Source organism: Macrobrachium nipponense, chromosome 25, assembly GCF_015104395.2.
Source record: "Macrobrachium nipponense isolate FS-2020 chromosome 25, ASM1510439v2, whole genome shotgun sequence".
Taxonomy (NCBI): domain Eukaryota; kingdom Metazoa; phylum Arthropoda; class Malacostraca; order Decapoda; family Palaemonidae; genus Macrobrachium; species Macrobrachium nipponense.
The window spans coordinates 30,900,677-30,928,488 of NC_087214.1; the positions used below are offsets into that span (position 1 = coordinate 30,900,677).

Here is a 27,812-nt window from a genome sequence, read left to right on the forward strand (position 1 = left end):
GCCTTGGGGGATGCTGGGAGTTCACGGATCAAGGTGTTGTTTTGTTTACAATCGTTACGCAGGCGCGCAAGCGCGAATTTCTTTCTTGCCGCACTAAAAAGTATCTGTGACACATCTCGGAAATTATTTCGTCACTTTGACATAATTTTTGTACCATTGTAAATTAGCCGTTACATGAAGTATTATATATGAAAATGTGCGCATTTTTATGTAGAATACAACAATAAAATACTCATGATTGTAGCTTTTATCAGTTTTGAGATATTTTCATATAAATAACGATAATTGCCAAAATTTCAACCTTCGGTCAACTTTGACTCTACCGAAATGGTCGAAAAATGCAATTGTAAGCTAAAACGCTTATATTCTAGTAATATTTAAGCATATACCTTCTTTTTGCAACAAATTGGAAGTCTCTAGCACAATATTTCGATTTATGGTGAATTTATGAAAAAAATAACATTTTCTTTACGTCCGCGCGGTAACTCTTCCGAAAAAATCATACGTGCGATTTGTGGTAATGTTTGCACCATTTTAAATTAGCCGTTACTAAGTTTTATATATGAAAATGTGCGCAATTTCATGTAGAATACAACAATAAATAATTGAAGGTTGTAGCTTTTCTCATTTTTGAAATATATGCATATAAATCACGATAAATAGAAAAAAAAACCACGTTCGGTCAACTTTGACACTACCGAAATGGTCGAAAAACGCAATTGTAAGCTAAAACTCTTACAGTCTAGTAATATTCAGTCATTTATCTTCATCTTGAAACAAATTCGAAGTCTCTAGCAAAATATTTAGATTTATGGTGAATTTTAAAAAAAATCTTTCCTTCCCTCCGCGCGCGGATTCTCCGCCACAAATCTCTGAAATACGTACGTCCCATTCTCAGAATATTTGCTCCGTTTCTTATTAGGCATTTCATAGAGCTTTATATATGAAAATGTGCACAATTTCATGTAGAATAAAACGAAAAATATTTGAAGGTTGTAGCTTTTCTTATTCCGAGAAATAATTGCATATAAAAAAATATATATATATAAAAAAATTCGACATTCGGTTAACTTTAACTCGTCAGATATGGTCGAAAAAACTGCAATTGTAAGCTAATACTCTTACAGTATAGTATATTCAATCATTTGTCTTCATTTTTTGAAAGAAATTGGAAGTCTCTAGGACAATATTAAGATTTATGGTGAATTTTTGAAAAAAATATTTGTTTACGTCCGTGCGTTACGAATTCATGCATTATTTTGTGATAATATTTTCTCTGTGTTGCTTTTATCGTTTTACAATGTGTTATATACCAAAATGATCGCAATTTAGTGTACATTACAACGAAAAAAAAAAGTAACTCGTTACCTTTCACCGTTTTGCGCACAGCGTGATTTGAATACAATTATATATGAAATTCGTTTTTTGCGCTATCATATATCGCATTATTTATATATGATAATAATAATTTTTTTCATTTCTGAGGTTGCATACTAAACTTCAGGCAATGACAAAAAAGGAACCAAAAATGAACTCTTAATCTTGAAAACTAAGCACGCTGTGATTTTTTTTGAAAAAAATATTTTTTCCGCTCCGCGCTCACTCGAAACCCCTCCGGCATAAGAGGGTTAAGAAACGAAGATGGCACACAAGAAGTGCAATCAATCCTGTGTTGGGCAGAAGACGGGGATTATGTTGGTCCCTCAGTTTATCCTGGGCCATCACAATGTCTTAGCAGATGCCTTGTCGAGACCGAACGAAGTTCAAGGGTCGGAATGGACACTTGCCAGGAAGTCTTCGGCAGCCTCAGGAAGAAGTGGCCTGTCACAGTCGATCTATTTGCCACCCCACTGAATTTTAGGTGCCAGATCATCTTTGCCTCTTACCAGACTCCTCAGAGTGCCAGGACAGACGCTCTTTTGCAGGACTGGAAGGACCTTCAACCCTATGCATTTCCTCCGTTCGCTCTGGTGAGGTCAGTCCTCAACAAAGTGAGAGCAACCAAGCGTCTGGATCTCACCTTGATTACCCCCTTCTGGCCACAAAAGGAGTGGTTTCCCGACCTACTGGAAGCTCTGGTGGAGCCCCCATTCGTCTGACAGAGAGACCAGATCTTCTCTAACAACCCCATTTTCATCGGTTCCATCAGAGGCTCCACATGCTCATCTTCATGCCTGGAGACTGTCAGGAGATTCTCCAAGCACAAAGGGTTCTCCCCAAAGTGGCGCGACAGTTGGCCGACCCAGTCTGCAGTGTTCTCCTCTGACATGGGACATTAATAAAGTCCTTAAAGTCTTTAGGTTTCCTCTGTTTGAGCCTCTGAATACGGCCGATTTTAGGGACCTCTCTTCTTAGCCACTCTTCCTTGTCTTGCTGGCTACAGCCAAGAGGGTGGGTGAACTGCATGCGCGCACTTTTCTGGTTGCTAGATCTGGACAAGACATGATTTTGTCATACCTTCCCAAATTTGTCACAAAGACTGAATCGTCTGATAATCCCATTCCCAGGTCTTTCGTGCTGAAGTCGCTGGTCGACTTTGTCAGTAATTTAAATGAGGAATTAGTTCTTTGCCCTGTTAGGGCGCTCTCATGCTATTTAGCCGACGAAGGATAGGGTCTTCACTCCCCGTCATCTGTTTGTTTCACTCCAAAATGTCAAGAGACCTATATCAAAGAATGGTGTATCCTTTTTTCTCAGAGATCTTATTATATTAAAACTGCTGGTTCGGCTGCCTGTGAGGGCCAGACGCCGAGAGCACACAGTATTAGAGCAGTTGCTACATCAGCAGTTTTTATGAAGAACGTCTCGGTCGCCAAGGTGCTTGAGGCGGCGACTTAGCGTTGTAATTCTGTTTTTTGCTTCCTTTTACTTGAGGGATATTTCTCTAGTTCTAGGCGACCTTCGTTCCTTGGGCCCGTTGGTGATGGTAGGACAGGTCGTCAGACAGAATTAGGTAGTCTTCCTGTTTTACGTTTGGTTGGTACCTGTATATTATTTTTTCTTTTTTGTTGTATATATTTTTTTGTTTTTACATTATAACTTATGGCAGTTTTTGGTTTAGTTATAATGGGAATTAGGCAGTTTGGTATTTAGGTGTTGTTGATGACAAGGACTAGCTGCTAGACAACTCATGCTGCTTCCATTGTCAGTGTGACATGGGACCAGCCACTGGGTTGTTGGGACTGGCGACTATGCTTCTCCCAAAGTCGATGCCGACCTAGGACTAGCCACTGGTTCGCTTGTCCTGACGACTCACGCTTCTTCCATTGTCCTTCTGGATAGGGAATTAGTCGATGGATCGTCTGCTGTCATCTGGTGACTCATTCACCATCTACTTTTTGTCTGTGTTTTCTCGGAGTCAGACACTCGTGCGAGATCAGGCGACATTTAGTAGCCCTGAGTTTCTTGTTGACGACGTCGGTTGCGTTAATACACCCTCCGATGATCGTAAACATGAGACCAGGTTGGACTGCCGGCACTCGTCCTTCGGGACTGAGTCGCCTTTTTGCTCCCTGCCCCTTTCTCTTGGTACCAGAAAGCTCGAGTCAGGAGTTGCTCATGAGCCGATATCGCTGCTGGCAACGTTGGGTTGCGTTGATACACCCCCAATGTTTGCTTGGCTTTGAATCGCCCAGGCAGTCCAGGCACTCATCCTTCAGGGAAAGAGTTGTCAATACCCGATCCTCCCTATTGGCGCCAGACATTCGTGAGAGAGCAGGTGTTGTAGTGCTTGATAAAGTCATCGGGGTGCAGCCTTGCAGTCTCATTTTGTCTGACTGGTCACCTGACTTTAGTACAGACTGACTGACTATACACTTACTCCTTGTCCTTTACTACCGCAGTTCTGGTAGGAGACTTTGAGTTATTAGTATCTTAGACCTCGGGTTGAGTTTTTAACTGCCTATGATATATATTTCTTTGATTGTTTTATGTCCTATTCTCTCTGAAGGGGAAATTGTACTCGGATTCCCTCCTCCTTTTCAGTGGTTAATCGGGCTAGATAAATTATATTAAGGTAATGTTTATTAATTTGGAATTTTTATTCTAAAATTAATATTAATAATACTTACCTGTATAATTTATCTAGTCCCACCCATCCTACCCCACGATCTGCCTCTCACAACTGATTTTCAGGGAAGGTTTTGTAACTGTCAACGGCAGCGTTGCCAACTGGCGGACAGAATAGGAGGTAACTGGGTTGCCAGTGTGGTAAATTTTGGTGCGGCTTTTGGGGATTTAGGGCTAGATAAATTATACAGGTAAGTATTATTAATATTAATTTAAAAATAAAAATTCCATTTATAACTGCTGCATTATCACAATGAAAAGTATGTCGTAGGCTACACAGTTTTTAGTAATTGCGATAGAAAAAACGTCAGTGTTGCTTAGCTAATCTGTGCATGTGTGTAAGCGTCATTTCTGATATACGTACTGTATTTGCCTCATATTTCACCAAATTTTAATTTTAAAGGCACAGCAACCCTCTTCCAATAATGAAAGTGAACCGTGATTCATAATTTCAGTAAAAAACTTTAGGAAGCTAAGCAGTCTCTATACTAGATGCTGATACTAAGCATTTGTGGATTAGAACTTTGACCATGTTTAAAGAAACATTGGGTTTGTATTGTGACTTTCCATATTTTTAACCTAATCCAGATTTCAGTTTATCACTACCTGAACCACTAGTTGGTTGTTGTGCATAGGCCTAAGGTAGCCTATAAAGGCTGGTTGAATGCCCTAGTCCTTTGAGGACCTGAAGTTATCAATGTCATTCGAATGTGTTTTGTATGATCTTGGTATATTTTGTGTAGTATTTAGGAATAATATATGATTTACGTATGCTGAAATGTTACAATGTTGTGAACTGTAGTAGTCAATCCATCTAAATCTTTTAGATGATTTCACTCGTGTAGGAAGATGCAATGAAGAACTGTACTCTGCCAAGTTGTAATATATCAGCATTAAGCTTTCAGTTGGAGTGGGGTTTGGTTTTGGTACTGGTAACTCAACTGTTGGGCAGATTGTACATAGTACTGTTTTTGTGTATGGTGGTGAGGATGGTGGAAATAGGCGAAACTTAAGGTTCTTTGCAGTGTCCCTTTCTTAGGCCCCTAGCTGCAACCTCTTTCATTCCTTTTACTGTAGACTACCACCATTCATTCGCTTTCTTCTGTCTTACTTTCCACCCTCTCTTAACAATTATTGCATAGCACAGCTGTGTGTACATGTTACAGTGCCAGGCCTTTGGCCTCAATTCTGTATGCATTCTATTCATATCACAACTGTGAGGCAATTTCCATTTCAGCGCTAAATGACCTCAAAGGTACCAGTGCTTAGCCTCTGCCCTAATTCCTGTACGTATTACATTCCATTCTAGTGTTTGGGACAATTGCTTTCCTGGGTATTGGTAAATTATTGTAATAATATATACAATGTTGTTTGCTTTAGATTTAGTTTTAGAGGAAAAACTGAATTGAAATTTGTATTATCTGATGTTTATTTTCTAGAATGCTTCAATTTGTTCATGCCACTTACCTGACAGATATATATATAGCTGTATTTCTGACGTCCGACAGAAATTTCAAACTCGTCGGCACACGCAGTGGGCGGCCAGGTGGTAGTACCCATTCCCGCCGCTGGGAGGCGGATATCAGGAACCATTCCCATTTTCTATTCATATTTTTTTCTGTCGCCGGTTGGTAAACATCTGTTTACAGACCTCTGCTCAGGATTTTTTGGAAATTGACTCGCTTTTAAGTATCTGATTGATTTTTTTGGTATTGAATTGGATTGTTGAATTGGCATGCGCGATAGTGGACCGTTTTTGATTTTGGATTGACTTTTGCTATATAGATATGTCTGGATCAAGTGTTGTGAGTTTCAGAGTGTGTGTGAGGGCTGATTGTAAGGTGAGGCTACCGAAAGCATCGGTAGACCCCCACACAGTATGTATGAGTTGTAGGGGGCTTAATTGTTTGATTGATAATCGGTGCAATGAATGTGAGAAATTGACCGATGATGAATGGAGAGTATATGAGTCCTATCGCCTTAAATTGGAGCGCGATAGGATCAGGTCGTCTTCCTCCAGGAGTGGTTCTTCAAAAGGTAAGACTAACATCTCTCCTGCATTAACACCTGTAGTGTTTACAACCCCTAAACCTGTGTTGCCTTCGGGCTCTGATTCTGTGTCGGGAGAAGCGAATGCTCTCTCTCTGATTTTGGAGTCTCTTCGCACTCTGGAGAACAAAGTTGAAGCTTAGAAACTGGCTCGGTGCAAGTGTGTGATCGTGCCCCCAGTGTTGTGGAGGGGGCGTCAGGTCGGCCCCATAATGCCTCTAGGCCTAGACCTCTATCAGACTCCCAAGACCCAGGAGGAGGTATGTCGAAAGCCGCAAGAGGGTTACGGGGGCTTCCCACCGATCTGGCGTCCCTTCGGCAGACCCTGTAGCAAAGACCCAGGCTGCCAAGGACCGTGCACGAGCGCGCGTCCTGAAAGAGTGCTTTTCGTCCTCCGAAGCGTCCTCCCCGCGCAAGGGGTGGAGCGCTCGGAGAGACTCTCGTCCTTTGAAAAGGACGTTTCGTGCGGAGGACGCTTCACGTCCTCTTTCGCAGCTTTCGTCGGAGGAGCGTATGACGTTTTTCCGCTCAGAAGAGAGGTAGGATCTCCTCCGATGAGGACGCTAGGTTGCGTGCACAGGCGCGTATACCTGAGAAGCAGGTAGCTGTACCTGTGAGAAGGAGGCGTCCCCTCGCCCCTCGTCTTCTCACAGGATCAGTCCTGCTTCCTCTGTTCATTCTTCCCCAACGAAGAACATTCTTTTGTCCCTTCAGGACCAGCTATCCTCGCTTATGGCTCAGAGGACTCGCCCAGCAGCAGTCGAGCCTAAGCGGAGGAAGGACCTTAGACTGCCTGTCAAGAGGACTAAGCAGTCTCCTTCTCCTTCACCTACTTCGTCTCGTTCGCCGATCGCTTCTCCTTCGGCGATTCGCCGATCTCGTTCGTCCTCTAGAAGGACGTTACGTCAGGACGCTCTGTACGAGGACGTTCGGCAGGACGTTCGGCAAGACGCTCGTCAGGACGCTTGTCAAGACGCTCGTCAGGACGCTTGGCAGGACGCTAGGCAGGACGTTCGTCAGGACGCTTGGCAGGACGCTAGGCAGGACGTTCGTCAGGACGCTCGCCAGGACGCTAGACAGGACGCTCGGCAGGACGCTCGGCAGGACGCTTGGCAGGAAGCTCGCCAGGACGTTCAGACCGCCTTTCAAGACGTTTTTGGGGATTCTGATCAAGAAGTCGTACCCCCAGACGCTAGTTTACGCGACACAGGCACGTATGCCAGCGAAGAAGAAAATGTAGGGACGCTTCTCGGGCAGGTGAGACTGCTGCGGAAGGCGCTGAGGACGCTCGTCCTCCTCAGGACAATGGATCCTTACCTTCATCGAGCAGTAAGCGTTCATAAGGAAGACAGCCCCGAATAAGGCTGCCTCTAGCAAGGATAGGGGTCCTTTGATCAAGCCAAGACCTGACATTAGGACGCCCTCTCCTGACAGACGGTCTCCTCTTCCGTTTAGAGAAGGAAGGAGAGCTAAGTAGTTTCGGCTGAATCGGTTGAAGAAGGAACCTGCTGCAGCCCCGTCTATCTCGGACTATAAAGTCCTCGTACGACTCTTGCGTTCTTCTTTTGAAGACAAATTTCAGCCCGCAGCTCCCAAGTCTCCTCCTTCGCAGTTTTCTTCATCTAAAACTGGAAAAACCCCAGAGTTTGTAGAGATGAAAACTTCTCTCTCAACGAAACGTGCTTTTAAAAAGCTCCAGGATTGGATGGTACGAAGGAGAGACCAAGGCAAGACGACCTTCGCCTTGCCTCCAACCAGACTTAGTGGAAAAGGGGGCATTTGGTATAGAACCAAAGATGAAGTGGGAGTTCGTATCCCTTCTTCGGCTCAAGGAGATTTCCTCCAGCCTAGTGGATTTGCAGAGGAGGTCGCTTTTACCCTCATCCCCTCGCTAAGGTAACCTGGACCGCGTCGGAGACTGACCATCATTTGAAGGGTCGCTCAGGACGCTGGAAGTCTTCAACTTCCTTGACTGGTGTTTGGGAGTTCTGGATATGCAAGCGAGAAGCCCAGAATCTCTTAGTCTGGGGGAGCTGTCCAGCGTGTTAGCATGTATGGACAAAGCCGTCAGGGATGGTTCGGAGGAGCTCGTATCTCATTTTGGAACGGCTTTATTAAAAAAGAGAGCTTTGCTGTGCAACTTCACAGCTCGTTCGGTGACTCCAGCTCAGAAAGCGGATTTGCTGTTTTCGCCTCTTTCAAACCATCTCTTCCCCCAGACTTTGGTAAGAGGCCTGACGAACAGCTTACAAGAGAAGGGCCAACCTCAGGAACCTTTTGGCCCCAGTCTACAAGATCGGTCCATCCCGTACCTTCAACCTTCTTCAGCCTGCGGTTCGGACCCGCCGAAGAAAAGATAAAGCCCTTTCGTTGGGGCTTGCCCCCTCCCCCTCGAAGAGCAGCTTTCCTCCGGAGGAGAGGGTTTTCAACGAGGAACGAGCTTCCTTTAAAGCCAAATAAGCCTTCCGTGAGAATCAATGGTCCTTCAGACCACCAGTCCTAAGCCAGACTGAAGTTTTTTTGCGGGAGCGTGGAGAGAGGAGACACGGACTCGTTGGTCCCTCAAGATCGTGTAGCATTGGGGTACCAAGATTCCCCTTTTTAGATCTTCCTCCTTCTTTCTCTTTCACGACTCCCAGAGACCTTTCTCCATCCTACCAAGGAGAAAAGAAGAAAGTATTGTTCGATCTCCTTCAGCGATGATCGACAAAAGAGCGGTGGAACAAGTCGCGGACCTGGGGTCGCCAGGTTTTTTACAACAGAATCTTCCTAGTACCGAAGCAGTCGTCAGGTTGGGCGTCCAGTTCTAGATGTAAGCAGGCTCAATCTTTTTCGTGGAAAAAAGGAAAAAGAACAAATTCACGATGGAGACGCCTCATTCTGTTCTGGGAGCGTTGAGACCGGGCGACTGGATGGTATCCTTAGACTTGCAGGACGCGTACTTTCACATCCCGATCCACCCTCTTTCAAGAAAGTATCTAAGGTTTGTCTTATTAGACAACAAAGTATGGCAGTTCAGAGCTATGTGCTTCGGACTGACCAGGCTCCGATGGTGTTCACAGTATTATGAAGAACGTAAGCGAGGTGGCTACACTCTTCGGGAATAGAGTTTCCCTGTACCTCGACGACTGGCTGATCGAAGCGTCGTCGAGAGAGAAGTGTCTGAGGACTTGCAGTTCACTTTAGCCTTAGCGAAGTCCCTGGGACTTCTGGTCAACCTCGAAAAGTCGCATCTGACCCCAACACAGTCCATCGTGTAATCTGGGGATTCAGATGGATTCAGTGGCTTTCGAGCGTTTCCGTCCCGCCCCCCAGGAACGAAACGTCAGCGGCTAGGCTTAGAAAAGATCTCAGCCTTTCTCTAAGGAAAAGAGACTTGCTCGGCGAGGGAATGGATGAGTCTGCTGGGGACCATTTCCTCGCTAGAAAAGGTTTGTTTCCTTGGGAAGACTGCACATCAGGCCTCTCCAATTTTTCCTTGCGGACGAGTGGAAGGCCAAGGGATGAATCTCAATCGACCATATTCGAGAAATGATCGCTTCCAATCAAGAACCACCTAAGATGGTGGTTGGACCCTCAGAAGCTTCAAGAGGGCGTGTCTAAGTATTCTGAGCCCCGACCTAGTGTTGTTTTGTTCAGACGCTTCCATCACAGGATGGGGTGGGAGCAACACTATGGGGGGAAGGAAGTTGTCAGGCTCCTGGAGAGGGGAACAGGTAGCCTGGATATAAATGTCAAAGAACTGGCAGCAGTATTTCTGTCCCTGCAGTTCTTCGAAAAGAGTTTGGAGAACAAGATTGTTCATATAAACTCGGACAATACCACAGCACTCGTTCTTATTTTAAAAAACCAGGGAGAACACACTCCAGAACGTTGTTTTCCCTAGCGGAGGAGAGAGATTCTGCTGTGGGGCAAAGAGAAAAAAAAAAAGGTGACTATCCTGACGATATTCATTGCAGGGAGTGCAAAACGTCAGGGCAGACCTTCTCAGTCGTCGGGACCAAGTCCTACCGACGGAATGGACCTTGAACGAAGACGTTTGTCGAGACTGTGGACGTTGTGGTGACGTCCCACTGGTCGAACTTATTCGCAACGTCAAGGACCAAGAGGACTTCCTCTTTACTGCTCCCGGTCCGGATCCAGAAAGCAATCGCGGTAGAAACGCTTTGCTTTGGAATTGGACGGGCCTAGACTTATACGCCTTCCCACCATTCAAGATTCTGGGGGGTTTAAGTCATGAGGAAGTTTGCGGCCTCGGAAGGGACGAGTTCAACCTGATCGCTCCGCTTGGTGGCCAGCGATAGAATGGTTCACAAGAGGTCATGTCTTTCCTTGTAAGACTTTCCAAGGACAGCCATTGCCCTGGAGGAAAGATTCTACTCAAACAGCCTCACTTCGAAAGGTTCACAAAAACCTCTCCGCTCTGGTCTGACTGCGTTCAGACTATCGAAAAGTTGGCCAGAGCGAGAGGTTTTTCGAAAGCAGCTGCGAGAGCAATCGCACATGCGAGACGTGCTTCCACAAGAGCTGTTTACCAATCGAAGTGGGCTTCCTTCAGGGCCATGGTGTAAAAACGGAGGGAGTTTCCTCTTCCTCGACCTCTGTGAACCAGATAGCTGATTTTCTGCTCTTTCTCAGGAATGTGCAGAAATTAGCGTCCCTACCATCAAGGGATATAAAAAAAAGCATGTTGTCAGCGGTTTTTAGGCACAGAGGCCTAGACCTGTCTGACAACAAGGATATTCATGACCTTTTAAAGTCTTTCGAGACCTCGAAGGTTCCTCAAATGAGACCTCCATCATGGAATCTGGATGTAGTCCTTAAATTCCTTATGTCGAGCACTTTCGAACCGCTTCAGACAGCGTCTCTTCGAAACCTGACAAGGAAGGCTCTTTTCCTAACTTCTCTTGCGACGGCTAAGAGAGTTAGTGAAATTCAAGCGTCAAGTTTAGCAAGGTTAATGGGTATTCAAAGGGGACAATGCTGTCTGCTCGTTGAACCCAACTTTCTTGGCGAAGAATGAAAATCCTTCGAACCCTTGGCCGAAGACTTTCGAGATCAAGGGTATGTTCAAGTCTGGTGGGCCAAGAACCAGAGAGAGTCCTGTGCCCGGTCATGGGCTCTCAAGTTCTACGTGCATAGAACGAAAGAGTAAGAGGTCCCTCAGGTAACCTCTGGTGCCTCTGTGAAGAGACCAGAGTTACCTTTATCGAAGAATGCTGTTGCTTTCTTTCTAAGGGACACCATTCGGGAGGCTCATTCATCTTTCCAGAAGACTGATTTGAGCCTCTTCCGAGTAAAAGCGCACGAAGTACGAGCCGTCGCTACCTCTCTTGCCTTCCAAAAGAACATGTCAATCAGGACATCCTTGATTGCACCTTTTGGAGGAGTAACTCCGTCTTTCGCCTCACATTACCTAAGGGATGTGAGAACGATCTATGACGATTGTAATGCACTGGGGTCCATACGTTTTCTGCGGACACAGTATTGGGGTCCAGGAAGTAGCTCTTTCCCTTTCCCTTAGTTAGGTTTAAGTTGGTTGTTGTTGTTTTTTAGGTTGTGGTGAGTCTTATGTGAAGATCTCCCATCCTTTAGTTAGTTTTAAGGGGTTTTGTAAATAGTTGGTCAGGTGGTGGTCAGTTGCTTCGTTGCCCTCATTTGTATGGCCTCGATGGTCTTGTCACGCTGAGTCTCGCACCCGTTGACAGATCATCCAGAGCGCACCAGCACTACAGGTCTCCACCTGGCTGGCACTCTGTGATTAAGCAAAAGCAGCCTTACGTGACAGTAATCACATAGTCTACTTTGCAAACAGGTAAGGAACCAAGATGTATATCATCTACTTATTTAAGTTTCCTAAAAAATCCTATTCTGTCTCTTCCCACCATCCGAAGTGGATTCAGCTATATCTATGTTTTTCAGTTTTTTTTAAGTGCATGAACAAAATGTTATGTTATTATACAATTAAGTTTGTTCATACGTACCTGGCAGATATATATAATTAAAAGTGCCCACCCTCCTCCCCTCAGGAGACAGAGACATTAATAAAAATAAAAATGAATAGAAAAGAAAATGGGAATGGTTCCTGATATCCGCCTCCCAGCGGCGGGAATGGGTAATACCCACCTGGCCGCCCACTTGCGTGTGGCCGCGAGTTTTTGAAATTTCTGTCGGACGTCAGAAAAATACAGCTATATATATATCTGCCAGGTAAGTATGAACAAACTTAATTGTATAATAACAATAACATTTTTTCTTATTATTTGAAGGAGACTGAAAGCATCTACTTTTCCATTTCAGGATGTCAGCTGAAACAATTCCATGACTAGATTTATGGTAACAAAAGAAAGTTACCATTCAAACCAGTCGTATTTCGACCATTTGGTAAATGTCTGTGTTAAGTTTTTTTCCCCCTGCAACGATTTATATTCCAAGTACATTGTAAATGTATGTTTGTTGTACAGATAGATTATGAGGAAAGAATCGTTTAAAGGACATTATTGAGAATTAGGAAGGGGGAGAACAGGGACCTATTGCAGACATTAGGCTACATGACGCTAGATATGTTGTACTGTGCTACTGTCATGCAGTTTTAATGTCAGTGAGGGTGTTATTAACAGTTTGGGGAGTGCAACTTGTTTTTGAAGGAAAATAGAACCTAAGAAAAGTTAAAATTGTGGGGAATAGTTGATAATGACCTTGAATGGAGTTGGTAAGTTGATAATATACCTATAATATGTATGGTTTAGTAGGTTGTCCTTGGTCATAATACATTGGTAGGTACATGGCCTAGGTGAGATTGGTGTTGGTTCAGACTCTGGTAGAGGCAGTTGGTCTGAGAGTAGGATCCTGGCTTTCAAGCATTGGTGTTAAGAACCCCAGACATTTTAGTATTTGCTATCAAGTTGCATGAGAACTTGCAAATTTTTCAGAAATTCCTTTTCTAATGAATGGGGTGTCATTCTTGATTGACCTTTCAAACCTTGCATTATATTGTTTAGAGTTTTGGAAGTTATTTGTGCTGTTTCATTCACTAGATGTGTTGTTGATTTATTTCACATGTCTAGTATATTTTCCCCATATCATATTTACTGTATTTGATTGCCCTCCTCATAATCTACATTCGAGGAATTTCCCATAGATTTGAAAGAGGTTGCTGGTGGATTTCTTTCCTCTTCACCTCTAGAACTGGAGTACCCTATATGGCCCTCTGTACTAGGTTTCATCTCAGTGGACTAACAACCCAGTGTGGCATTTAAGGGGAAATGGCAGATTTATCAGGGTGATCTTTGGTTGCCTGTATTAATGGTATAATTTTTTTTAAGAGCATGGAATAAAGATGGGCCTTTTTCTTTAAAGTATGGCAGTAACTTTACTTTTCTTGAGCTGAAACCAGTTAGATCTGTACTAAGGTAGCGAACCTTAGGCTAAGAGGAAAAAAAGAAAAATAACTGTTGAACACTGAAGTTTGTCCATATATTTTTAAACCACCATGTGCAACACATTTTTTATTATTCTGTTATAGACAGTAGTAGCAGAGAAGACTTACGCTGTAGGTAAACTGCTAATCTCCTCATTAGATGAGGGAAATATTGAAGTAAAAAGTCTAAAAGAAAGTGATGAAGAACAGATATTAGAAGGAATTTGATAGTGACACACTCCTGAAGTTATTTTGAAGGAGCAGTTTTTTAAATTCTTTTGAGAAAAGTATACGTTGAGTTGAAAGAATTAATTTTGTCAAAGTTTTGAAGAAAATAGGATGCAAAAATTTAATCCGTTTGTCCTTAACATACCCCAAGGTCTTAATGTATTATCGTCCTGTAGACACCCTTGGGATTTGTCAGAATCAAAGAAAAGGGATATGGTGGGTGACCTATTTTAACCCTTAATGGACGGCATGATCATATGAGGAACTTTAACAGTTTTGAGTGATGGATGGGATTTCTGAAAAATTTGCACATTCTCATGCAACTTGATAGCAAATACTAAAATGTCTGGGATTCTTAATACTAAAGCTTGAAAGCCAGGATCCTCTTCTCAGACCAATGGCCTCTACCAGAATATGAACCACACCAGTCTACCTAGGCCATGTACCTACCAATGTATTATGACAACCTACTAAACCATATATGAGTATACACGTATTGATATTAGGCTCCACACGATTTGGATGAATATAGCGGGAAATGGTCATATCACTCCAATAGTCCATAGATTACTTGCTGCATCTGTAGTAGCTCAGCACAGGATGGGGGAGGGGGCCCGGTCATCAGCTATGCCTTGGATTACCTTGAATGGGGCAAAATATATTGCCCCTCTGTATCCCGTGATGTCTATATTTGCTCATAAACATACTCGGGGATTGCTGTTGGTTTTAGTCCATATTTTATGATAGTATGTCAGCTGTAATTGTGATCTTGCAAAGAAAAGTGGGCAAGTAATATTAGAAAAAACAACTTGTAGACCTCACAAAAGTTACTGTATTCTTCCCATCTCGGTAAATCTCATAAATTTTTTAGAATGAATATACTCAGAATTTGTTTATGATTTTAGGTCTTATTTGTTGATTTTTAAATTATTAGAAAAAAAAAAAAAACATGTACATAAAACTTGTTAAAATTTATGAGTGTTGGAAAAAGAGGCCTTGCACAGGGTTTGTAAATATTCACTTTCAACTTCCTGTAGAAGGTAAGCAAAATTTTTAAAATTTTAACTTATTTTCTTACACCAAGTGCATTTACATATCATCTTTCCATGATGTGTTTTTTCTTAAATCGATTAAAACTTATAGTTGTCTGGTGGATGGGTGTGCTTAATATAACATATATTTAGTATAGTCTTGTCCTGTGGGGGATAGTTTTGCAGTGGCAAAATGTTTGTCCAGAGACAAAGATCTTATGCCTTTAATGTCCGGCCCTAAGGGATGTCTTGACCACAATTTGTAAGTGGAAATGACTGGTTGGTGGATGTGTACTAGTCTAGAGCAGCAGTTTCTTAACCTTTTTATTGACCACGCCCCCTCTAAGAGTTGGACCTTTCTTTCACGTCCCCCTTGCATCTATGATTCAAATTCCCTCCCAATTTATTTAAAGGAAAGTAAAATAAATAATGAGAAAGAAGAATGGGTTTGTTTGGAGGGATAGGGAGGAAACCGGCCAACAACTACAAAACATGGTCGCCAATAAGCATAACTAAGTAGTAGACTTTAGGACAGTAAACGTTATAAGGCGACACTTGCATTTTTCATAAACTTCTGAATGTTTTTGTTCTTACTCTTGGTAAGATAATAATAAATATAGTTAGGGATTTTTTTTTTCATTTTTCCCTAGGCTCGCGCCTCCCCTGGAAATTGCTGATGCCCCTCCAGGGGGCACACCCCCCCAGGTTAAGAACCACTGGTTTTGCTCATTAGTTTCAATTTGTTGACCTCATAAGCTGACCATCTTGGGGTAGTTGCAGTCAGTGAACCTCATGTGGAGCACTGTAGGCATTACTTCAGGTTCTTTGCAGCGTGCCTTCCTTCAGCCCCTAGCTGCAACCACTTTCATTCCTTTTACTGTACCTCCTTTCATATTCTCTTTCTTCATCTTACTTTCCACCCTCTCCTAACACTTTGAAGTTTTCCTCCTGTTACACCTTTCAAACCTTTATTGTCAATTTCCATTTCAGTGCTGAATGATCTCTTAGGTCCCAGTGCCTGGCCTTTGGCCTAAATTCTGTATTCAACGCACTAACCTAAGCTAGCATACATGGCTGGTTGAATACAACTGTTGTTCATTTTCTGTAACATATTGTATATTGTGTCTTGAGTAAGTAGGAGTGGTCAGCACCCGTACCATCATTTGGTTGGATGCATATTGTGTGCAGTTTGTATCCATGCTTTATTTGTGATGGTTTGTTAACTTGGCTGTTGCGATAGTTTCCCCATGATGGTTGGTAGAATCTTGGAGTTTGCCTCTGAACTGTAGCCTTCGACAATGATAATAAATTGAAGATCCTGTCAAGATTTGCTCAAATGCTGTACTTACAAGGTGTCATAAGTAAGCTAGTTGGAATTAAGAAATTACTTTCATGCTTAAGTGCACCCTCATCACATCATTTCTGATTGGTGCGCACGTATCTGGTGTGTCGCCAAAGTTCAAGAGTAAATGCTTGACATATGTTCTGGTTTATCGTCCTATCACTGGCGCTAGACTGTTACCCTGTGCCGATATTACCGTTTTTGGTTTGGGTAAATTGAAGTGATACATCTTTCTTTATTGTACAGAGTGATACAGAGTGAGTGTGTAGACTCTCGGGGTGAGTAGTATTATCAGCACCCACAGTACGTTCTATTGGCTGTGCAGAAAATGCCCGGTCAGATATGAATTGGTCAGTGATCATGCAAACTGTGTAATACACTCTTACTTTTTTCTATATCCTGAGTATGATATGGAGAAGCTAATCGTTGAAATGGTAGTTTGGACGGGAATTCCAAGACAATTTTGGTTTCTCATTGATGGGCAGCAGTTGCAAATAACAGTACCTCGCATCATTGTACAATATGAGGGGACGCGGGTGGGGGTAACAAACTGCTGCGTTAAAGAAAGCCAAATGATATAGTACACCATTAAGGTTGCTCTGTTTCATATTTTAGAGAATTTGAGAATTGGCACCAGCCTTTGACATTACCAGATGCTGATGGTTTCTTTATCATTCCCCCCTTGTGACCAGGAACTTTGCTGTAGTGGGGGGGCTTGCGTGGTGCAATGAAGAATTGAGCAATGGTGGTGGGGTGATTTATTCACCCCGGTAGGTACTGCCATGCCACTAAGGTCAATTCAGAGCATCCTGACTAATCCTGGTACTCTGTATCACCTCCTCCTATTTTCACAATTTCTCTCCTTCCTCTGTCCGGATTGGATTTGTTGATGACCTAAGCATGAATTTGAACATGCTCTTACTGTTCTCTGGAGTTGGGAGGGTGGAGTTGGGTCCGGCCATGCCTCTTCCACCCGTAGAAACTGGAGTACCCAACGTGGTCGAGCGAGGGGAAACTTTTATGTCAAACCCTGCATTCGGTGCTGGGTCTGATCTCGATGGACTGATGACCCTCAAGGTACTGGATGTGGGTGTATATCTAGGTGTTGTACCCCTAGGGTGCCCCAGTAAGGGAATTGCATCCTCTAAATTGTGGCTCCATGGTGGGTATGGGGAAAACCTAGGACGAATTTGCTATATATCATTCTATGAGGAACTTGAAACCCCAAAATCCTGATGACCATTGCACGGAACCAGACACCTGGGAAAGACTATTCAGTCCATGTGGTTACACTGGAACATATACTCCCCATCAAGAGAAGAAATGTTTTTTGTAGGAAGAAAATCATTAGAAGAATCTGGAGGATGTGTCCCTAATGAGTTTGATAAATATCTAACCATTACATTTGAGGATAAAGTTATGAATATTTTTGAAGTACATAGGGATATTGTAAAATGCTGTGGGAGGGAACCTTAAGATATTGCCACATGGTAGAAATAAGCTTTTGGTAGAGACTAGATCAGTAGAAGAAAAGTGAGAAATTGAAAATCTCGAGTTTACTGGAGGAGTTCAGAGTGAATGTAAACCACACGATACCTTCAATCATACCAAAGGAATTATATATGCTCCTCACCTTATGATTCATCCTGAAGAGGAACTGGAAGATGAACTTAAAGATCAGGGGGTATTGAAGGTGGAAAGACTGAAAAAGAAAGTAAACGGGGCATTGTGTCCTATGCCACAGTTGTTATTAACCTTTAATTCTTCTAAGTTACCAAATTTTAATTAAAGCAGCTTGGTACAGATATAAACAAGTGAAACAGTACGTGCCGAGACCCAGGAGGTGTTTTTTACTGTCAGGAATATGGGCATATTATTGGGTCCTGTAGATCGAAGTTGCAAGGAAACCCTGCAATTTGTATAAATTGTGGAGAGTTGAGCATGGTGATTGCCATGCTGAACCAAATGCATTCATTGTGGGGCAGCACACCAGTTCATCCTCGAACTCATGTGATGCCCTTTTCCGTTTTTGTGAGAAAGAAGAAGTAAAACAATATACTAGAGTTCCTTGAGAAAGTTACTTTTGCAGAAACGCCAGGAAGAATAGTTACTGAACAAAATATATAAGACCAGGAGTATCTTTGCAAGTGTTGCTGCAAATAGACAACAATTGAGAAGGAGAAAAGTTAATTCGAATACTGCTTCAAATCATTTTAGAACAGGTGGAAAAACTCAAAAATCCCATGTAACAGAAAGTAGCAGCAAAAACAACTTGGGTAAAGCTCAAATTAAAATGTCTACGACTTCAATAGCATCAGCTTTGGCTGGTGAACCGGCCTCTTTGGAGTCAGGCATAGCTTTGGCTGGTGCACTGGCCTCTTCCAGGAGGCAGCATCAGCTTTGGCTGGTTGCACTGCTCAGCTGCGGCTCAGGAGGCAGCATCAGCTTTGGCTGGTGCACCAGCCTCTTCGGAGGCAGCATCAGCTTTGGCTGGAGCACTGGCCTTTTCGGAGGCAGCATCAGCTTTGTCTGGTGCAGCGGCCTCTTTGGAGGCAGCATCAGCTTTGGCTGGGGCACCGGCCTCTTTGGAGGCAGCTTCAGCCTTGGCTGATGCATCAACCTCTTTGGAGGCAGCATCAGCTTTTGGCTGGTGCATCAGTTTCTTTAGAAGCAGCATCAGTTTTTGACTGGTGCCAGTAATTTGGAATTTACGTCTGTCCTTGCTGATGTGCATGCCATCTTTTGGGGAGTCGCCCTCCTTAGTGATGCAATGGCTTCTTGGGAGCCTGGAACACCAGCTTCGGAGGCAGCCAACCAAGAACCAGAAGTTGCTCCTGTATGCAGGTAGCAATGCCAGTCCCAAAGAAAGGAGGCTGAGGGTGGCAGGCAGTCTCCCTCTAAGAAAAAACAAGTAGGACATTCCCCAAATTCCTGGCAACAATACGAAGACAAAATATCTTCAAAGAGGCCCTATTATCAAGGCCTCTAAACTCAAGTAATTCTTGAATTTTCTTCAGTGGAATTGTCAGGGCCACCCCCCTGAGAGCTAAATGGGAGGAGCTCAAAATGCTAATTTGAGTTGTCTCCTGTTTGCATAGCTTTGCAGGAGACTATGCTCAGCAGTGATTTATTCCTTGCCCTAAAGAATATGTGCTTACCATTCACATCTAAATCAAAACAATAGAAACCGGGGTGGAGCAATGTTATATGTTCGCCATGATACTCCACACAAGCATTTTCTGTTAATTCTTCTTTGCAAGCTGTTGCAGTGCAAGTGTTTCTGGCTCGTAAATATACAATTTGTTCTGTATATCTTCCACCAAATGTAGCTTTCCCTAGTACTGATTTTTGTAATCTCATCAGACAGCTTCCTCTTGCCTTTCATCATCCTAGGTGATATGAATGGAAGAAATCCTTTAGGGGGGTGGGGGGATTTAATTACTAATGAGAGGAGGAAACTGCCTGTCATCCATTATTGAAAGTGAAAATGTTGGTGTTCTAAACACTGGACGAACCCACCCATTTCCATGTACAGACCGGTACTTTAACAGCCATAGACTTGTGTCAATATGTAGTGCCGATGCCATTATGGACTTCAATTGGCGAGTGATCGATGATAGGTATAGTAGTGATCACTTTCCAATTATTTTAAGCACTAGATCAAGTCCTCCATGTTCAAGATTACCCCGTTGGAGTGTAAAAAGAGCTGACTGGGCAAATTTTGAAGAGCATAGTTCAATCGAAGCTACAGCAGATGAATTTGGATGCATTGAGGTTATGCTATGGAATTGTTAATTACTACTTTATTTGCAGCTGGACTTCAGTCAATTCAAGAAACTCAGGTCTATTTATGCGCCGACCAGTTCCATGGTGGTCAAAGAAATGCCATGAAACCCATAGAACTATGAGATCTTGGTTTACTAGGTATAAAAGACGGAAATGTAACTATTATCTGGTAGAATTTCGTAAGGCTAGGGCAAAGTTTAGGTTTGAAATTAAAAATGCTATGAAGAAAAAATCTTTTGGATAAACTTCATTTCTTCCATAAATTGCAAAACTCCCATCACATTAGTGTGGAAGAAGATAAGGAAAATAGCAGGGAAGTTTGTACCTAGCCAAACCCAACCACCTGTGTTAAAAATAAATGGCATAAATGTAGGAGATCCAAAAGTAGTGTCAAATGAGTTTGCCCTACATTTGCTAAAATCATCTAAAAAAAACAAAAAGCTCATAGAGAAACCGTATGCAAACAGCAGAAAGCAAATGGAACAGCATTATCTTGATTTCACAACAAATAAAGAGGAGTCTTATAATATTCCATTTACTATGAGAGAATTTGAATTGGCTCTCTCAAAGTGTAAAGAATCTGCTCCTGGTCCTGATGAAATTTCATATTCTATGATCAAGCATGCTGCTCAGAACTAGTATGTTTATCCTCAGTATAATAAACAGAATTTATAAAGAACATTACTACCCTTTATGTTGGGAACTAGCAAGAGTCCTTCCATTTGTCAAGCCTGGAAAGGATAGTTCTTTCGTAGGAAATTATCGTCCAATTGCCCTAACATCTTGTTTGTGTAAACTAAGGGAGAAAATGGTGAATGCTCGTTTAGTGTGGTATTTAGAGCGAGGAAACTTTTTCTCTCCGGCCCAATGTGGTTTCCGCAGTATGCGATCCACTGTTGATATCTTGGTTAGAATGGAGTCTGCAATATGTGAAGCCTTTGCCTCTAAGCACCACTTTATCACGGTTTTCTTCGACTTGGAAAAAGCGTATGATACTACGTGGCGGTATGGAATTTTGAAAGTAGTCCATGAATATGGTTTAAGAGGAGAATTAGCTATTTTTATCAAGCTATTCTTAAAAAATCGTTATTTTCAAGTACAGGTAGGAGCAGTTCTGTCTGAAGTCTGTAAACAAGAAGAAGGTGTTCCTCAGGGCAGTGTGTTAAGTGTAACACTTTTTGCTCTAGCAATTAATGACATAGTAAAGCAAATACCTGCTGATGTTATGCGCACACTCTTTGTGGATGACTTTTTCTTTATCTTTTGCAGCTGCACGTATGTCAGTAGCAGAACGTCATCTACAAATAGTAATAAATAAGATAGTGAAATGGGCTGAAGTGCATGGTTTCAGATTTTCTTCATCAAAGACTGTAGCATGGCATTTCTGTAGAATTAGAGGGATACATGCAGACCCAGATTTATATGTAAATGCCAGAGAAGAATATCTTGTGTTAACGAAACAAGGTTCTTAGGAATGATTTTTGATACTCGGTTGACATGGCTTCCCCATATTAAAACTCCATCTCAGGGCTAAGTGCAGAAAATCTTGGATATCTTGAAAGTTTTGTCAAATACAAATCTTGGGGAGCAGATAGACTCCAGTTATTGAGATTGTATAAAGCCTTGGTTTTATCAAAATTAACATATGGATGTGAAGTTTACACCTCGGCTACCCCAAGTCGCCTTAAGATTTTAGACTCCATTCACCATACTGGAATTAGGATTGCTACTGGAGCTTTTAGGACTTCCCCTATAGAGAGTATGTTAGTAGATGCTGGGGAAATGCCCCTAGCCTTACATTACCAGCTCTTCTGGCTCGAAGCTGGTTCAGATTCCAAAGACTTACCTGTATCCCTAGTATGCCAGTCGCTAAGAAATGGAAGATTTGATAGCTTTTATGAAAGTCATCCAAAGATCCACGTCCATATGCCTTCAGACTGAAATCAACCCTGCCAAGACCTGGAACATTCCACACAAATGTGTACTACCGGTCAAGGCATCTGTATCTCCCCCTTGGAAATTCCCAGCAGTAGAGTTTTGTAACTACTTTTCAATCAACCAAAAAAGAATGTCTCTGGTAAAATATTCGTTATACCCTTTTTAGATCATATGTCACAACATGACAATTTTATCCCAGTTTTTACTGATGGATCCAAAACCAGTGCAGGAGCTGGTTTTGGCATAGTTTTTCCGTCCTTTGAGCGTAGTGAAGGCTGCAGTAATGCTTCTGCATTTACTGCAGAATTATATGGAATTTTAAATACTGTCAAAGAAGTTTTAAAAAGTAATGATAAGAATTTTATTGTGTACTGTGACTCTAGAAGCGCTCTAGAGTCACTGAAAGATTTTTATTCCAAACATCAGTAGTTTTAAGTATTCTGGAATGGTTATTTTTAGCTAAGCGGAGGGGTTTTAATATTGAATTTTGTTGGGTTCCAGCACACGTTGGAATATCTGGAAATGAACGCGCTGATGCAATTGCCAAGGAGGCTGTTTCTCGTATTGAGCCCAGATCATTTAAGCTGCCGTGCAGAGATTTATATACTCCAATTAGAGAGAAGCATAAAGTACTTTGGCAAAATATTTGGTCAAATTTAACTACAAATGTAAAAATGAGAACAATTGCACCTGCAATCAATCCTTGGCAGTACGATTTTATGCCCAGAAGGTTTGAAATGGCTCTGTGCCGCCTGCGTATTGGACATACTAGGCTGACACATTCCTACTTGATGAGTCGTGATCACGAACCATACTGTGGGGATTGCCTGGTTCCACTGACTGTTATGCACTTGCTGGTTGAGTGCCCCAGTTTGGTGGAACAGCGCAATCAATATCTATACTATGGGAAGGAGAATAATGTTTTTAAGTTGTCAAAATTTTAGGAGCAATGGGATTTATAACGTGACTGGCTTGTTTGGATATCTTTTTAACACTGGTATTTTAGATAAACTGTAATGCTTTGTGTGCACCTTGCTTATATTCTTTATTGAAATTGTGTGTATGTATGTGAGTGTGCATGTAGATATGTGTATGGTATGTATGTGTGTGTGTATATATTTATGTATGTAATAATTTCTTTTTTATATAATTTATTTAATTTATTTTATAATTGCCAGTATCTTTTATCATATTTTTAAAGTAATTCTGTTTAATTATTATTATTAAAATTTATAGGGTCTTTTTATAAATAGTTCGGCATCAATGACCTAGTTGTCACGATGCTAGATTAATATAGTATCAATCAATCAATCAATCTTTATCATTGTTAACAAAAAGGAAGTAAATTTCATCATTTTGTATAGAAGGCACTGAATATTTAATGCGCCTCAGTGGCGTGGTCAGTATGGTGTTGGCATGCCACCTCAGTGGCCGCAAGTTCGATTCTCGGACATTCCACTGAGGTGTAAGAGATGTGTATTTCTGGTGATATAAGTTCACTACCAACATGGTTTGGAAGTCCACGTAAGCTGTTTGCCCCCGTTGCTGAGTAACCACAGGTTCCATGCAACGGAAAAGCACCATACAAACAAACAAAACTGAACATTTATTGCCCAAGGATCCTGCCCAAACTATGTTTCATCTTAAAAAGAAATAGGATAAGGTTTTGTACTGAAATGAGATGAGGGAAGTTAGTTAAATGTCAGAATATATTCTTGTAGCTGTTTAGAAAGTGATGTCATTCATGGTTTTTTGCCTTTTAGGAGGAAAGTGAAGCAGAATAGTACCATCAAATGCTGGGCCTCTACACATCATACTGACATGTTCTCTTTCTTCCATCTTTCTTTCCACCCTCTCCTGACAGTGCAACTGCAAGGTTTTCCTCCGGTTACACTCTTCAAACCTCTATACCTTTAATTTCCGTTGCAATGCTGAATGACCTCGTAAGTCCCAGCACTTGGCACTTGGCCTAAATCCTATCTTCTATTCTATATTCTAAACCAAAGGGAAAAGGAGCATACTGATCACGGCTCCCCCTCTCAGTGGGAACAGTAGACTCACTCACATGAAAACAAAAAAACAATAAAAACTGTGTGCATTCCCTCCTCCATCGAAGCAAATAGCTAACTAACCCCATTTTTGGGTTTTGAGCACAAATAACAAGGTTTATGTATTCTGTGAATAAAGATGTTTGAAACCTGTTCTTTGCTGTTAGAGATGTCTTTATACCATTTTATTTACACGAATAATACTGGCTGTTTTTGTTGTATTCAAATAAAAATTAACATAAAATTAAAGGTTCAGAATACGGGTTATTAAGGCAACAGTATTTTAAGTAACAGCATTGTTTTGTTGTACATAATTGTCCAACTTACAACCTTGAATTTAACCTTGTTTTTTCTTTACAGAATAATTGAAAATATACTGTCCATCTAAGTCGTCATCCACATCCAAGTTATGAGTTTAGTGTATAGGACCAAAATCCCGTTTACTGTTCACCAGAAGTACTTTTGCTTCCAGCTTCGATTTACGCAACGCCAATTCTAAGATCATTGGTCTGTGTATCCATATGTTGTCACATAAGAATAACTGGCTTGTGTGTATTTTACGCGTGATGTATCTTCATTTGTATACTTAAGTCTGGTTTTCCTTATATGAGGTTCAATGTTTGAAGAGTTTTCTCCATATATTTTTATACTTTGTGCTTTTTTTAGTCAAGACTGATGGTGGTTTCAAACCATCTTGCCTCAGCTTCCTTTCTCATCCTTGTAGACGTAGTGTTACTACTACTTGCTCTGATTTTCAGTCTTCAGCTCTCCATTGCCATCTTCCAGTATACAAACATTATTGTAAGACTTCTTTCTCTGACTCTGCTCTCACTTACATTTTTATTTGGTAAATTGTCAGTTTTCCAAATAAGTGATCCCTTTCTGTATTTCCCATTACCTTCTGTTACTTCTGTCGAATGACCACCATATTCTTTGGAAGCTTGAATTTCAGGTTAGGGGACCCTGTGGGCTTCTTTTTTACGAATAGGGTTCATATTCTGAATATAATAATGATAATGATAATAATAGAAATAACAACTGGACATATGCATACACAAGCTCCTAGGGGCCTCCCTGTAATTTTCTCTGTGACTGATCTGGATGGGCACACGTGACTTCAAATTCTGTGGCTGTTTCTACCACCATATTCCTGGAAGTTGTAATATCATGATAAAGTTCCAACACTTGTTGAGTAAGACCTTCTTGTGCCCTTTGTTGTTGTAAGGTCTCATCTAATTGCTTGTCCGGGTACTTGGTTGAGTGCTTTCTCAAGACATACCACCGTATCACTTCCTTTTCTAACATGTATCTTCTTATGTAGTCATTGATTTTAAAAGATTTTTATTAAACATTTCTTCCATCACCCATACTTATCACACTGTGTTTCAGCAGTCTTAGTTCCTCGGACGAGTGGTTTTCGTGCTCGGCTACCATCCCGGTGGCGCGAAGTTCGAATCTCGGCTCAGCCAAGGCGAGCGAGAGGAATTTATTTCTGGTGATAGAAATTCATTTCTCGACATAATGTGGTTCGGATCCCACAATGAGCTGTAGGTCCCGTTGCTAGGTGACTGTTACAACCTCCCAGGTTGCAGTACAGGTTCTTTTAAGGTCTTTATATTCTCAAGGATTGCAGTCAGTACATGTACCTCAGTGGACAAGGAAGGACGGAAACAGAACTCAAGAAAAACTTAACAATATTTATTATAAACTAGAACAATGACTTAAATCAACCTTGTTAGATAAAATACACTTAATTCGTACAGAATGTTCAAGAGAACAAATACCTGGTTCTCGGGAACTCACAAGAAAACCTAAAGCTAATAAACTAAGCCCTAAACAAGAGAAAATTTCAAGAGAGAAAACATACTTAATATATAACAAGTTGGATCCAAAATAAGGCTAGCCAAAATCACCAATAACCTAATAATAATAAGATAGAAAGAAGTAGGAGATGAAAACAAGAAACCTTAATATTCCTACCTATAACACCAAGCTAAGCAATGTGGAACTCAGTCCACTAAATACCAACATACAATAAACTATGACAATATACATGTAACCATACATATATATATATGAATAATGAAAATTGGCAAAAATATATAATTTCACCTTAAGTGAAATTCCAGAAGAGGAGTTGAAATCAGGGCCGTGATCAGTCCATCAAGCTGCTAACGGAAGGGCAAATACTGTACGCCAGGTACTGAAGGGCAACATCTCCCGATACAAGAGGAACGATAGTACGTCTTACCTGGCGACAGACTCCCTACTAGCCACCTCACGAGTCAAGTAGCTCTCACTCCCGTATAACAGCTGGACGAGGATGACACGGCAGATAAATCCAGAATCCAGTGCCGGGATACAGCGACGACACTGGTTTTCCCGTCAAAATCCTCAGACGGGAAAAAGGAGCAGAAAGAGCGGTCGCAGATGACAGAGCGTCTGCTAAACTCTCAACAGTAGTGTGAAGGTCGCAGGTGACAACAACACCTGCGCGAGAAAAAGCCGTGATCCAGGGACACACACACAACAGACGTATATATGCGTCTTCCAAAATCCGTGAGCGAAATATCCAAGTGCGTGGTCCAAAAGGCAAGTATCCCAAGTCGTCCTCCAAATCAAAATATATGCTGCGACAGGAAACAGTACTGGTGAGAGCTTGTCAAGACCCGAACTCTCGTTGACCGGTCGACCATGTCCACTCATCACCTTCCCAGTGTTTATAAACACTCAAAGCAAAAGAATAACAATTCGTTAAAAGAAAACGATAGTTCACTAATACACAAAAAGGAGGAGGAGGCCCAAAAACACTGAAACAATCGTAAAGCCACTTAACTTACTAAACTGGAACAACGAGAAACATACTCAGCAAAAATTTAACTTAAAAGTAAACAAAAAAGGTAAACAAGGCTGATTTAAATCAACAAAAGAAATCATAATAGTTTTACGTTAACCTAATACCTTCCTCCCCCAAAACAAAAAAAATTATTCACATAGAATACATTTTTTTTTAAAAATCAAATACTGTAAGAATGCTGAAATGAAAAGGAATTAACATAATATTATAGAGATACAAAACCAGATCAAGATAAATATTTAAACAACCCTGAAAAATAAAGGTTATGAATATTATTACAATACACATGACAAAAGAAGCATAGCTTCACGAAGAAAACTTACAATAGAGTACTTTAAAGAAGGCTAAACCAAGACTCGAACGAGTACCAAAAAATACTGAGAGACTTACTAAGGTTTTGGAACATACAAAAACAACGCACTTAACCAAGCCTACTCTAAACTAAACTCTAAGATAAGGACCCCTCACTCATACTACACACATACTTGCATACTTGCCATCATATTTTACTATGCAAAAAATAGTTTTATACAAACCCAATGAAGACACGAGAAGGGCGAGGGAGGGACAAAAGCCAAGATTACATACGAGAAAGGGCATCAGGAATACGGTTCTCAGATCCCTTAATATGTTTGATAACCAGAGAGAATTCCTGCAACTGCAGAGCCCACCTTAAAATCCTCTGGTTGGATCCTTTCATCCGTTCGATGAACACTAGAGGATTGTGGTCAGTCCAAATCTCTATAGGGAAAGAGAAATTAGTCACATAGGGTTTAAAATGTAGCAGAGTACGAACCAAGGCCAAAGCCTCCTTCTCAATAGTGGAGTACCTTTTCTCCGCTGCCAATAACTTACGGCTGAAGTAAGACACAGGACGAACCTCTCCAGCCTCATTCCTCTGAAAGAGGACACCCCCAATGCCTACATCACTGGCATCCACCGCAATAATGAAAGGTTTCTGAAAATCAGGGGACATTAATATTGGGTTTGACACCAACACCAGTTTAAGTTTAATAAAAGACTCTTCACATTGAGGAGACCACAC

At 41.7% G+C, this 27,812-nt stretch overlaps 1 long non-coding RNA gene across 2 annotated transcripts in view; it reads left to right on the forward strand.

Annotated features, from left to right (window-relative positions):
• Positions 1–25,325, forward strand: part of LOC135199307 (uncharacterized) — a 761,114-nt gene extending 735,789 nt beyond the window's left edge. For both annotated transcript variants that reach the window (XR_010311047.1, XR_010311046.1), the window contains exon 4: positions 24,271–25,325. This is a non-coding gene — a long non-coding RNA (uncharacterized LOC135199307). The remainder of the gene's footprint in view (positions 1–24,270) is intronic.
• The last annotated feature ends 2,487 nt before the right edge of the window (positions 25,326–27,812 follow it).